The following is a 6,034-nucleotide window of genomic DNA, read 5'->3' on the forward strand; positions in this document are numbered from 1 at the left end:
TTCATATTTCAGTGTTTGAGCACTGGTATTTAAAGGGGACTTAGGCCCTTGTGAGAAAGTGTGTAGCACACTGTAGAGAGTGTCTCTGTGTGCACGTGGGCTTTTCTTTGTTCTGTTCATTTCTGTTGCTTTTGACTTTATTTAAGCACAGTTATTTTTTGTAAATATGTATTTATTTTATTTTTTTCCCTCCACAAATCCATGGTGCAAGAAAGAATAAATATTTTTGGTAAAAAAAAAATAATTTTTTTTGTGCCCGTCTACTATTTTAAACACTTTGGCCAGCTTCCCCGCACTCTGTATATTTTTTTCTTTAAACTAGAAAACATGCTGTTGCACCTTGTGATGTCATGTGATTGATTGATAGCATTTATATAGCGCCTTTCAAGATACCCAAAGCGCTTTACAGTTCATTATTCAGTCACTCCACACTCGGTGGTGGTAAGCTACGACTGTAGCCACAGCTACCCTGGGGCAGACTGACAGAAGCAAGGCTGCCAATCTGCGCCATCAGCCTCTCCGACCACCACCATCACTTACGCTCACACCACTTTCATACTAGGCAATGTGGTAAGGACACAACGACAGTTCTTTGCCACTGGCATCCCACTGTGGCACCTGGAATTCCTAGCGGTCTCCCATCCAAGTACTACCCAGGCCCAGCCTGCTTAGCTTCTGAGATCTGACGGGATCAGGCTTTTACAAGCCGGTATGGCCATGTGGTAATAAAAGAAGTGCTGTGTTTTTAAATTAAATACAACTTCGCTTGAGGATTGTGGAGAGTATTTCAGTGATGGAAAGAATAACATATATTCTTAAACTGAAAGGGTATAAATATGATGAGCAATGGGAAAAGTGAAATGTATTCATAAATGACACCAGCAAAACAACATAGTGCATTAAAGCGTCATTACCAAATCCATGTTTAAGTAAGAACCTGTAACTTCAGACCATTGTTTCATAGTTTTTGATTTATATTGTTTTTTGTATGTTTTGAAATGTTACAAAAACTAATAAAAACAAAGTTATACCACTTCATGACATCACAAGGTGGAATGGAGCATTTTGAGCTTTGGACTCAAATATGTGTGAATGAAACAAAGCAGAAGTCCAACTATATTTGATGAGAGAACAATATTATAGCATGACTTCAAGCTCACAGACGTCATTTTTGATTAATAAAGGACTTTTAAGCACAGTGTCCACCGTTCCCACAGGCTGTTTTAAAGAACCGTTTCTCTGTATTTGTGTTCTGAGCTTATCAGTAATACACAGGCTCTACACAAGCTGAAGTGCATGAGACATAGGCTACTACACACTGAGCAAGAGTCACATAATATACCTTTGTAATCTCCATAGCAACCACTCTGCAAACTCTAGAGCAGTGAATGATATTACTATATAAGGATTTAATTATTATTATTGTTTAACTATATTACGGAGTGAAATGTGTGTGTCATTGTGCTGTGCTCTTATTGTAAATGCACTTTTAATTTAGGCTCAAACTGTTCTGGTGAAGGTGAATGAACAGCAAAAATGTAGAGAACTCTTCTGCACTTCCACCACAACCAATTTTGAAGGATTGGAAGGATGGTGTTTTGAGCACACAACTGAGGTACAGATTAAATATGTAAATGAAACAAAACACAACTCTGTTTATGTTTTTGATGAGGAAATAAACTCATAACATGGTTAAGTGATTTACACTGATAAAAAAACTGTTTTTCCCTACTAAATAATGCTTCCTGACAGTAAACAGAATCAGTAAATAACACATCTGGGTGTTGCCAGTTTCAGCTGCAGTCTTTAACACCAATAGTTTGTGGTGTCAGGAGTCATTTCACACATTTGAAATCATCTCTAGTGCTAACTCCATATCAGATAATATAATAGTACTGTAGACATGATGGGTCAAATGGTTCTCATTTAGTTCAGTGTAGAGCATAAATGAATGTATAATGGAGAATGAGCACTCACCACACAGCCATATATCAACTAATTAGCATGGCCCAGTGCTTTTAACTGTGGAGTGGTTTAGATCATTATTATCCATTTGACCTCTTGGTCAAACGAGGGAGCACTGGAAATCACTGTGAAAACAAAAGGTACTGCAGACAACATTTCAAACAAATTCCCACCAAAACTGACTGATACCAAATGATACAATGGCACTTTGTTTTAAATAACAAATAAGAATTTTACAGGGCAGAAAGTGTACCAGAGCTGGCTACTGTCTGACGGTAGTAAAATAGTAAACTCTCCAAGTGTGACCAGCCTGTTGTCAGGCCTAAATCTGCTGGACTGAGAGTGCAGAGTAAGAGAAAGGTTTGTGCTGAGCACAGTTCAAACTGCTCAGAGTAAATAAGTCTGGGCACAAAGGCTGTGATTTAGTGTTTACACAAGATGAGGATCTTTCCCCATCATCAGATCGCCAGCCTCCATTTTGGATGACATTGGCTTTTCTTTACAAGCCACTTTGTGCCAGTACCAAGTCTGCATATATGAGGCTCTGAAAGGGAATCAGGTATAAACATAATGACTGCACATTCAGATAAGTTCAACTTTCAAGTGAATCACATTAATCTAACAAGACCTGGGACCATAAAAGACTCCTAAGTACCATTGTAAGAAGCCTGTGCAACAGTGGTACAGGTGTCACAGTTTGAGAAACGCTGTGACATGCGTGTCACTTTCTGTTTGTGCTGAGACGGTGAAAATAAATGATGTATTATCTGCAAACAAAAGCAGTGCACATTTCCATCATAGAAATACATGTATTAGAAGAATTGTGTTTCCTGCTTCTAATGTGTCAACATAAATGCATTAAGCTGGAATAAAACATATCCTCTTGCTAATGACATGAGCAGTGACCAAAGCTTAGAACTCTCCTCTTTCAGTTACAATTGACAGACTGCAGACTGGCTCTGATTAGTTCCTCCTTCTCCCCTTCCATTTGGTTGAGCTCCCTTTCCCTGTTCGACGCGCACATAGTCAGGCGGTCAGGATGACGAATGAGAGGAAGGGCTGAGTTGTCACAAGCGATCCCCTGCCCACATCTGTCAGCTAAGCGGTCTTCAAAGGCTCCCAGACAGAGGAAGAAGAAGCAGAGTGAACAGTTAAAATGACAGAAATACAGAGGAGAGTGAGAGAGGAGGGAGTGTTTTGTGTTATAATGGCGGAGAATGAGACAGGAGAAGAATAGGAATTACACATGATGGTAAGAAACACACAAAAAAGAACAGGCAAACGAGACAGCAGTTGAATATACAAAGACTGGATCCACATCAAAGTACATGTGCTAATGTTACCCGTAGCCATCCTGTCAGTAATTGTATGTACTGATTAAGCATTCTTCACAAACTCTGACATCTGGCAGTCTAGCTGTATGCACACGAGCTATCTTATATATTCAGCTGTATAGTGGGAAAGAACTATAACTTAATTCTGCAGTATTTGAACTAAATAGCATACAGTTAATATAGGCAGTCACATAAACAAACATGTACTTGAATACTAGCGGAACTTTTTTTTTTAAAGGTCATATAGTTTTAAAGGGACAGTTTGGAATTTTGGACATAGGACCTCATTTCCTAGTGAGCCAGAGTGTTGGGAACGTGTGGAGACACTTTTTTAAATATTCCATCCAGTCCTTGTATTTGCAGAGGTCGCTGGTGCTAGGCTAGTGCATGTCAATGGCCATAGTTAGTCTCATAGTCCCTCAACATGTGATGATTCATGCGATGCAAGTTTAGTTTTATTTCAAACATTATTCTATCAACACAGACATTTACATCAACAGTCTGGTGTAATAACAGATTTGCTTTGGGTGTTTTGTGGATTGGGTAAGACTGTTTTTAGTGGCAGGCTAACTATGGCCATTGACATGCGCTAGCCTAGCACCAGCGACCTCTGCAAATACAAGGACTGGGTGGAATATTTAAAAAAAGTGTCTCCACACATCTCCAACACTCTGGCTAACTAGGAAATGAGGATCTATGTCCAGAATTGCGAACTGTCCCTTTTAAATCATGTTATAATGTTGTTACCTCCTCATAAAAAAACCTGGAGTTGCATTTTGTTGTGAGTAATCCTTTATTATTAGTTCAAAGTTAAAAATGCTCTGTTCCACCTTGTGATGTCATGTAGTTGTACTTTGTTGTACTAGCCTTTACCTTTAGTTCAGTAGAGAGGGGAATTCCAAGCCTGAAATCATCCAAGTGATTCTAGTGAAAGTGTATGGAGTTTACAAACAGGGTGGAGCACTTCCTGAGTGTTTTCGATAGGGGAGAAGAAGAAAATATGCAGAGGAAACAACATTATAACATAAAAAAATAGCATAATAGTGTTTCTTAATGATCCATTACTATTTTGGATTTAATACATTTTGTCTTATTCAAATCACGAAATTATACAACATTCTAAAGTGTGAATCCTGCGACCACATGCACATGCTTTTACCGACAGACAATTTGCTGTGGACCTCTCGATTAAAAAGACCTAAGTATCCCCGGTGATTAGAAATGATAGAATCTTAATCTTGATTAGAAATTGATTAACAGCCCTATCTTCAAGATGTTTGATTTGGCCAAATAGGAGGTCTTGGACTGTGCGGAATGAAGACTGCAAAATGTCAGTAGAGAGGCCAAACTAGTCTTTTCCTTAAGCACAGTAATCAAAAGACATAAAATCATAGGTCTGTTTATATAATTTACACAAGAATATGTAATCTCTCATTCACCCAGGAGTGGTTCAATGTAGAGAAGGTTTCAGTGGTGGTACTAGAATGTATCCTACTCTGAGTTAACTAAGCTCAACCCCAAAGGGAGGAGTATATTGTACATCCACAAAAAGAGAAAATAGATAGTGGAACACCCAGACCCAAAATCCACACAGCCAAACCATTACTTTTATGTCTGCATTTAAATGGTCAAGATTGCACTACTGTCTGATCTGTTATAACTGTTATAATTGTTTCCTCATCAAAAATATCTGGAGTTGAGTTTTGTTTCTGTGACCTAAGCTTCCCTTTTCAATAAATAAATGGTTAAAATAGATAAAATGCCCAAGGCCACAGATATGTTTGTAAATAAAATCACAGACATGTGACTTGTGACTGTAAAATGTGTAATTAAAATTTATTAAAACACCAAAAGGAGCAAGTAAAAAATGAAAATAATTTATTTCTCTAAAAAAAACAAACAGGCGGTGGGTAAAACAAATAAGAAAATGGCAAATATGAATAAACTACAATAAGAAACCTTGCAATCTCTGGGCGGAGGAGCCAAGTCTTGAAACAGAAATACATATTAAGCCAAAGATGCTCATTTTGTCTTCTTATTTTCAGTACTTTAACTTTTTGGGTTCTTTTTGAAGACAATTTGTTGGTGGTGACGTGGACGACCACACCTAAAGGAAGGAACAACAGCTGATATACGACACGTCACCACCAACAGCGAGGACAGTTCTGAAGATGGCTTGCAGGTAGTAGCCGAAACATGTCAACAAGATAAATACACTTTACTGTATTATCTTTAAAAATAACCCAAGAAGTTAAAGAAATAAATGTTACAAACCAAACGGAAAGTGCTACCATACAATCGCAACAAAATCATTTAAAAACCCAAAGTGCAAACAAAAAGGTACAGGCTCAACCCCTCCCAAGTACGACCCCGGAACTTAAATCAAACTAAAGGTAAAAGCCCAGGGACGGCAACTATTAAAAACCATGTATAATTAAGTTAAAGTTAAAATATATAAGGTAACTTTACAACAAAACCATACAAAACAAAACCGTAGCAGACCAATTCTACGATAAAAGTACAGACAAGTGATTAAAACTATGTTAAAACCCCACCTTAAAATCTCCAATACACGGGGGAAAAGATCTGCCACCGGTTTAATTTAGCTCTAAAAAATAGTGGCGTCAGCTGATTTAAAAGTGAGTGTGCCCCAGTGCTCTTCGCCACATTTCATTACCTTCAGTAGAATAATTTGGATAATTTTAACCATTGCCCATCTCTACTGAACAAACGGT

General features: G+C 38.0%; 1 pseudogene; it reads right to left on the reverse strand.

Moving 5' to 3' along the window:
* Positions 1-605: 605 nt before the first annotated feature.
* Positions 606-723, reverse strand: LOC129409061 (5S ribosomal RNA; annotated as a pseudogene).
* Between the last annotated feature and the right edge of the window lie 5,311 nt (positions 724-6,034).

The sequence above is a fragment of the Boleophthalmus pectinirostris genome, unplaced genomic scaffold (assembly GCF_026225935.1).
Source record: "Boleophthalmus pectinirostris isolate CB_2022bp ecotype Guang Dong unplaced genomic scaffold, ASM2622593v1 HiC_scaffold_18, whole genome shotgun sequence".
NCBI classification, from domain to species: domain Eukaryota; kingdom Metazoa; phylum Chordata; class Actinopteri; order Gobiiformes; family Gobiidae; genus Boleophthalmus; species Boleophthalmus pectinirostris.